The following is an 8,500-nucleotide window of genomic DNA, read 5'->3' on the forward strand; positions in this document are numbered from 1 at the left end:
AGTAGGAAAGTTCTTGAAGTTTCCCTGAGCAGAGAAATGACACGATGTGATCCGGTTCATAAATAAATGCTCAGTCCAGAGCAACAACAGTGGAAGCTGAAGAGCCAGTGAGGAAACCATCCAGATGCTTCCACAGGTAGCAGCCAATGAAGATGCTGTCCTGGTGTTTCCATGGCAGCAGCCAATGAGGAAGCTTCTGCGGTGTTTCCACTGTGATCGCCCAATGACAATGCGGCCCTGTTGTTTCTAATGAGAGAAGTGAGGGCTCAGATTACCGGATATGTAACAGACGTGGAACACGCCGGATTTGCTCATGGATCACAAGTGAAAGAAGGAGAAAACTCAGGGATGCATTCAAAGCAGAGAACCATAGAATGGCAAGAATCGTGGGACGTGTAAATGATACCATGAAGGGAGTGAGCGATGGACCAGAGCAAGAATAATTTCTCTCTGCAAAGTGGGTGACTTTTACAATGTTGGTGTGAAAAGATTGGGGTTAGATTCTATAAGCCATGGGGAATCATGCTTTTATATGACAGAATATATAAAAATAATAAGTTAAATAACAAGATAGTGATAGGATATAAATTGCTTCATCTTTTTTGGACTCAAAGTGGGCAATTTTGATTTAATCACACTGTTTTCTTCATACGGATCTCTTTAAATCCTGCTCTCATTTTATGCACCACCTCCAGCCCCCCGCCTGTTTTCTCCCCATCCTCCCCAAAACTCCCAAGAAAATTACCCTTTTCTAAAACTTGGAGAGGTCATGATCGCAACATCCTTTCTCTTTCTCTGTCCCTCCTTCCTTCCTTTCTGTAGAGTATTCCGTATGAGGGAGTGTAAAGGGGCATGGGTGTTCTCATACGTCGATTTCGAGAACACTAAAATGTATTATTTTTGTGGGTGATAAACTGACATGATTCATCAGAAATTAAAATACACATACGCTTTGAATCAGAAAGCTTAGTTTATAAATGTGCCTTATAGAAATCGGCACAATTTTATGAGTATACAAAAGAATTATTATGCAGTATTATTTTTAATAACCAATAAAGTGAAACATGGAGATGCTTGAAACTGGAGTGTTACTGATATTAGTAAAGAGTTAAACAAATGAGGTGAATAGCTAACTACTTAATGAGAAACTTGAGTAGTTAGCCCTACTATAGTGGTAAAAAAAAAAATGTCAGTTGCAAAGATAAGATCGTTTTTGTTAAAATAAAAGACAATTTACAAGTACATATTGTTTTTTCATATATTGATATATGTGACTTTTTTCTTGATAAAATTTTGTTTCTTTAATAGAACAGCATGCTCAATTAGAAACAAAGATACAATGCAATTAGGATAACAGTGGCTAACAGCCAAAACACATATTTTAAGTAATCTGATAATGCAGAAAATAGAAGTTTAACAATCATCAGATTCATAAATTACTTATTACAAACCAACAAGTTAAAATATTTTTGTCATGTTCAAAGGACTGAATCTGATGTTCTAACGTAAGGATTTAATCCCTTTGGGTATCAGAAGAAAGAAAAATGGCTGATACGTTGAAAGAATCTTCCCTGTAATCTTTGCTTGTAGCAAACATTTTTAGGCATTGTGTGCACTGGTGATATTAGCTCGAGATAATAAATTATTACAGCTAAAGCAAATGCAGAAGATTTTGCCCAAGGCAAAATACAACATGGTTTCAACAAGAGTTATAGTTCCACAAGGGCCATTGCGGTGAAACTTCATGGTGTTCCAAGAGCTGTTTTTAATGTAATAACAAATATTAAGCACTTACAAAATGCTTACCCTTAATTGGAATGAGTTTTGCCTGAAGATAGAATATAATTTATGTAATGTTATTTTGCTTGTCACAATTAAATAAATACATAGCTTAAATATGTGATGATTAGAAATCGCTTTGAGTGCTTCATAAGGTACATAATTTTAGAGGGGTTTATTAAATATATATAACTGCCATGCTAGTTCTCTTTTATAGAATTTTTATTTCGGAGAAATTTTTAACGTTGACTGATAGTATATAAATAAATATATAAGCAAATCTGTTAAAACAACAGTGCCGCTTAGAAATCCAGCCTGGGTTTCCATTTAAAAGGTCTACGTCATCAAAGACCTGGCTTGTCAGACCACATAAAGCCAAAAGCAAATGCTCTCTCTCTTTTTAACAACCTTTTACTTGATTTTCACTCCTTTTTTTTTTTTTTTCTGTCCCACATTTAATGTACTTTTGAGAGATAAGAAGATAAAAAGAGAGTTTTCTTGTTTTCAAAGCCCTGTACTGGTGGGGGTTATCTCCTTTTTGGGGGAAGTTACCATTTTTTGTTTACTCGTTTGGGAAAAATTATCTCAGGGAAGCAGTAAGCTTGTGATTCTCATATTCGAAGTCTGTGGTATTTAACACTGTTTCTGTACTATCAACCAAATTTGAGCCTAGAATAAAGAGGAATTATACATATTTTTTCCCAAACAAGGCTTAAATGCAAAATATCTAAATTATTTTAAAAAACGGTACCATTGCTGGGAAGCGTGATTCTATGGGCCTTTTGTTCTTCCAGAAGGGACTGGCTAAGATAAAACTTGGGGTTTTCAGTAACAAATCAGCTATGGTGACCTTTGTTCTGATATAAGATACCAGCTAAATGGTTCCATGGGATACATTCTCCTACTGATCTCTCTTAGCTATTGCTTCCAGACTAAAGAATTCAGCAAGAAATCTAATTAGTAAGCAAAGAGTAGCTTTGTGTGCTATACTTAGTTTGTACTAATCTTCATATATATCCAGTTCTTTCCAAATTAACTGCTCTGTATTAGTGGCATATCACTAAACACTGTTATAAATCTAATAACGTGATATGTTTAAGAAACTGTTGTTTATGTATGTAGTGTCTTCTGGATGCAGCCTCAATAATTATTTATATATCAGATGAAAAGAAAGTAAGAGGACTTTAAAAAATATTAATAGAAATGTAGGAATAATCAAGTAAAAAGGAGGAAAATAAGAGTTCTGTATCTGGGCTAGATGGGGGATGGGCATTAAGGAGGGCACTTGTTATGATGAGCACTGGGTGTTCTATGTAAGTGATGAATCGCTAAATACTACTCGGGAAACAAATATGATACTATATATTAACTAACCAGAATGTAAATAAAAATCTGAACAGAAAAGAATGACATATCGGCAGAGTTAAGCTGTGTCTATAGGCATAGTCTTTGCTAGTAATCAACGCAAGTTTAGATTTTGAATAGTGTGGTAGGCCCTTGAATGCTTATCTGAGGCTATTTCCCAACAGTATTTTTTTAAAAGAAATGCATCAGGCTAAAATTTAATACAATTGGATTTTAAGGCTCATAAATGTAATCAGTATTTGTTGAGATTCATTATTTTTATTTACAATTTGAAAATTATGAGGGGAAAGGCTTAATACATTTCAAATGCCAGTATGTCTTTTCATGAACTAAAAGTTTGGCTTCAGATCTTTTTAGGGTTTTTTTTTTCCTTATTTTAGAACAAGCTGAGTGGAAACATCTTTGTATTTGCTCGTGAAACCCCACAGCATTAACTCTCTAGCCTTGAGATTCATTAGGACAATGTCATTACAACATTAACCCAATCAGGATTTTACAATGAGAAATTCTCCTCTCAATTTTCCACACTGTCTATTAAAATTTTTGATAAGTCCTATAATAACCTCTCATTAAGTAACTTGATCATTGATTTACAATTTTCATTTCCAGGCCACAGTGCATAGTGCCTTAAGTTGTATCCTCAAAGAAGTTGCAATCATAAGAGGGACATAAATCATTGAGTCATGTTTTAAGCAACAGGCTGGGGTTAATATGTAATATTTCTTTATTGTTTTAATGTTTATTTTTGAGAGAGTTGGGGAGGGGCAGAAAGAGAGGAAGACACAGAACCCGAAGCAGGTTCCAGGCTCCCAGCTGTCAGAAAAGAGTCCGACTTGGGGCTCGAACTCACTAACAGAGAGATCATGACCTGAGCTGAAGTCAGGCGCTTAACTGAGCCACTCAGACGCCCCTAATATTTCTTAATATTTCCTGAAATGGTAAAGTATTCAATGGCACTCTACTCTGCATGGTTCAAAATACCTATGAGTCTATGATTTTCTCAGAGTGATATGTATAGTAATCCTTTGTATATTCAATTTAAAAATGGGGACATGAAGACATATACATACAATATAAATATGTAAATACATTTATAATTACACATATAAATATAAAAATAATATATATGTTTATATTGTTTATACATAGGCTACTCCCTTGTCCCACGTAGCACAGCTCTTAAATGATGGCAATGGAATCAAAACTAAAGTCCTTCAAACACTAAAGTAACACTTTCATGTTTTAGGAAACACTTAACAATTGCGTAATCTCCTGCATTTTGAATAGTTTATTCTAGTCAATTGTATTGATTTCACTAAACAGGAAAAATATATTGGTTTTTTTTCCCTTGAATCCTTCAAGTTTCTGTTTGTATTCTAGGTTATTTTTCTCATATTTCTCTCCAAAGTAACTTTAAAAAGTATTTTTTCGAGCCCAAGTGGTTATTCTTTCGGAACCCATGCCCGCAATTCAGGTTGGCGGATAAAGCAGAGGACAGACAGTCTTTTTCATTAAGTAACTTTAAGACACTATGGTGTTTATTTCTAAAGATGTAAAAACTGAATGAATTGAAAGAAGAGGGGTTTGGATTCTTCGTTAGTATATCCTTGTTAGCCTGTCCCTGGTGCAGGCAGTGTGTCAAGAACTTGATATTTTCAGAACTTTCCCAGCAATGATCTTTTGTCACTGACTATTATGATTTGAAGGCACCTCACACAGAGAAGACGTGACCTTAAGTGTGGAGAGTCAGAGAGAATGTGGAGATTTTTACTAAATTTCAGACAAGTTGTATGTGTGGGTGTGTGTATGTTTAGTGGATGAATGCAAACAGATGTCTGGTGAATACCGTTAGCAAGGAAGGGGGATAGATAGATAGATAAAATAGATTATCTTTTTCCTTTCTTTTCTTTTTAAACAAATCATCTCACATTTTTATTGAAAAGAAAAAAAAATACATGTTTCAAAAGAGACGGAAAATACGTCCGATGAAGCATAATGCATGACATTTCTTCGTTTGCTGAGAGAGACAGGCATCTAAGGATATAAATTCTGGGGGAAGATGTCTCTTTTCTGTTGTGCTAGTGCAACGGGGAAAGAACAGAATCCTGATAGTGACATCATTTTATTTCCACGTGACTCTTCCTTTGGCAAGCCCCGCCTTTCAAAACCTAGGCACCAGGGTGACAGAGCAGGCTGCTGGCATGAAGGTGACCTAGGTTCTGGAGGAATTTCAAGGCTCTGTTTCATGGGCAACTGGAGACTAGGAAGATTGCCGTGTTAACGCAATTGATATTCAAGGGAGTAGGTATATTCATGGCTTTTAGAAGGGTATTACTTGCTGTTAGGCTGGGGGAGAATTCCACCTGAGAGCACAATGTTGTCATCAGGAAGTGCAGTCAGCCTTGATCTAAATGAGATCCCAAACAACTGAGATTCCTAAAGCCAATGCATATGTTCTTGTCGTATATATTTTTTGAATCATATATTTTATGTTTCGACACTCTCTGCAGACATCACATGCAAGCTGCATACATTGATTCCGATCTTCCTGGCTGATTATTTCTCCTCTTGGTAGTAAGTCAGACACTCAGGGAGATATTTGTTTTTCACATGAGGCTATAGCATATTGAAATGGCCAAGATCATCAAGCCACATCCAGAACAAATCGACAGTAAATAGAGGCTTTGGCAGTAAAGATGAAATGTGGGAAAGATCAGACTGTACTCCTTTCTAATCTTATATTCTCACCCCATCCTTCTCTGTGCCTGGCACGGTGTCCCGCTCAGGATTAAGGTTAGATAAATATATTTTAAAGTGATTGAACAGGTATTCAATAAATTCATATAGGATGAAGGAATGAATGAATACATGAAGAAATCTGTCCTTCTGTGTGGATCCAATCCTGGAAATGAATATTTTGCTGCATAAGACATGAAAAGAGACAGACACGAGGAACATTCTGTGGGAAAGATTTTACCAGAGCTGGGATGGCTTCATAGGTAAGAGGTATAGAACAGGACAATTTCCCTTTGGGTCATTCAACTTGTATTCCGTGCCATACAGATCAGATTAACAAAATAAGAAATTATCAATGTATCTGTTGTTATGTTGATCAATAAGATCAAAATATGTCTTCAGAAATACTCTAATTAATATTCTTACCGATGACTTTTAAGAAATAGTTGATAGTTGGTCAGAAAAATAACGGTATTATTGTCTGACACCTGAGAAAAATAAATCTATAAACACAATACTTCAAAAGACCTTTAGAAATTAGAAATATTCTCTTGAAGAATTAAAGACAGTACTAGAAAACATTAGAAAAAAAGGAAATGTGCTACATTGAGAATGGCAAAAGATGTCCCCGCCGACAGTCTAACAGAGAAAATGGTCAGCAAGAAATATAAGGACCTTATGTCATACAGTTTTCTGAGTCGCTAAACTACTCCATCTATGGAAACTAAACAAACGCAAATAATAGCGATAATAGAAAATGGAATATGGGATGAAAGTAACCAATGATACTTATTATTCTCTGCTTGGGTAGGGAATTTTCTGTCCTTATTAGAGAGATATTGCAGAGGGTCACTGAGGGGTGGGGGAGGCTCTGAGGCCATGTCCTTCCCTCAACCCCCAGCTCCAACCCTTAATTATGTCATCTTGGCTCTGTTTTCAATTTCTATGCCTCAGTTTTCCCTTATAGACAGTAGAACTACATTATCACTTATGATACATCATCAAAATGAAATATTTATGATTTATCCCCAATAATAAAAATGTGTAGCCTTGTGACCATGTTCAATGCATAATTTTTACCATTTTGAGAACACGTGGGAAGACATTGATTACGGAAACAACGGCTTTTCGGAAACACGGTAAATAGGATTAGACTTAAGAAAACTTACACTGTGAGTTTATATTGAAGAATTGTAAATATTTAACTCTGAAACCAGTCATTAAAATAAGGTGATTCTTTTTTCATGAGTATAATATATGATCAAGGTAGTAGTTTCTTTTCTCCATATCTACACTAGAACAAACAACAAATAATCTTAAATATGAATTGGGGCAAATTGGTGTTGGACACACAAAGAGTATCTTGATTACATGTTGGTAGACATTATATCAACTTTGCATTAAATGTTTAGAATATTTCTAATTATGGAAATTATATTCTACATTTCTAAGAATAAGATAGCAATAGTCATATTTTTAAATTTTTTAAAACGTTTTATTTATTTTTAACACAGAGACAGAGTATGAGTGGGGATGGGGCGGAGAGAGAGGGAGACACAGAATCCGAAGCAGGCTCCAGGCTCTGAGCTGTCAGCACAGAGCCCAACGCGGGGCTCGAATTCATGAACTGCGAGATCATGACCTGGGCCTAAGTCGGACGCTCAACCGACTGAGCCACCCAGGCGCCCCAGCAACAGTCATATCAAAAAAAATGCTAACACTTATATAGCAATTACTATAAGCCATAGACTCTTCTAAGCTCCTTACTTATATTGTCTGAAAAACAAGAGATACATCCAAATGTTATCTCTCTAAACTCGAAACTCAGTTCATGGGTTGTAGTTCTCAGCGTTCTTTAGACTTAGTACAGTTCAAGGGAAATTGGAGAGAATTAAATACGGCTTACAGAAAAAGCACGAATATGCTTTCAGGTATGCACGTGCAACAGGACAAGAGAAGGAAATTCAAGACTCAGTGAAAATCAACAGTTTAAAGTAGCCAGCATTGCTGCGGATTATATGGCCGGAGAACCCAAATCGCTCCTTTCAAGTCAAGTCCTGGGGTAATTCGCACGGCTTCCTTCAAAGACTAATTCATTTAACACGGAACAGTACGGTTCAGAGCTGAAGTAATAGTTAACATATTGCTTAACTCTAGCCTGGACTGTTCTTAACACTCATATCCTCTTTATTAAAGGATTGCTAGAGAGTCTGAAGCAAATACATATTTTAAGAGGTTTTGTTTTTTCCTAAACTTGGGACTGGGGGAGGGTCCAATTTTAAAAACAATTACGAGAGAGATTTAGTTTATATAACATAGCATTGTGTTGGGAACTAATAGGCTTTTTTTTTATAACTGTGATAGTGGGTGCTCTGGCTCCAAGCTTCAAACTTAAAAATCCAAGATTCCTGAAACTCAGAAAATCTCTATGAGTGAAAGTCAACTTCCTCTTTAAGTGTTCCCTGGGCACACGTATTTCATGTTGTGGCTGTTGTTGACCAAAATGACAGATATCAGATGAATTACTCCTTTTCTGAGAAGCACAATGCTTTTTATACTAATTATGATGCTTGGAATGGAATCAGAAAAGGCTGGGAGTGTAAAGAAAAGGGAAAAAAAT

The 8,500-nt window shown here is 35.9% G+C and overlaps 1 long non-coding RNA gene across 1 annotated transcript; it reads left to right on the forward strand.

Annotated features, from left to right (window-relative positions):
- The first annotated feature begins 269 nt into the window (after window positions 1–269).
- Window positions 270–8,100, forward strand: LOC125933942 (uncharacterized). Its single transcript, XR_007461164.1, has 3 exons — window positions 270–457; window positions 5,992–6,143; window positions 7,812–8,100. It is a non-coding gene; the product is annotated as an uncharacterized LOC125933942 (long non-coding RNA).
- Window positions 8,101–8,500: the final 400 nt, after the last annotated feature.

This window comes from Panthera uncia (assembly GCF_023721935.1).
Source record: "Panthera uncia isolate 11264 chromosome A1 unlocalized genomic scaffold, Puncia_PCG_1.0 HiC_scaffold_16, whole genome shotgun sequence".
Lineage (NCBI taxonomy): Eukaryota > Metazoa > Chordata > Mammalia > Carnivora > Felidae > Panthera > Panthera uncia.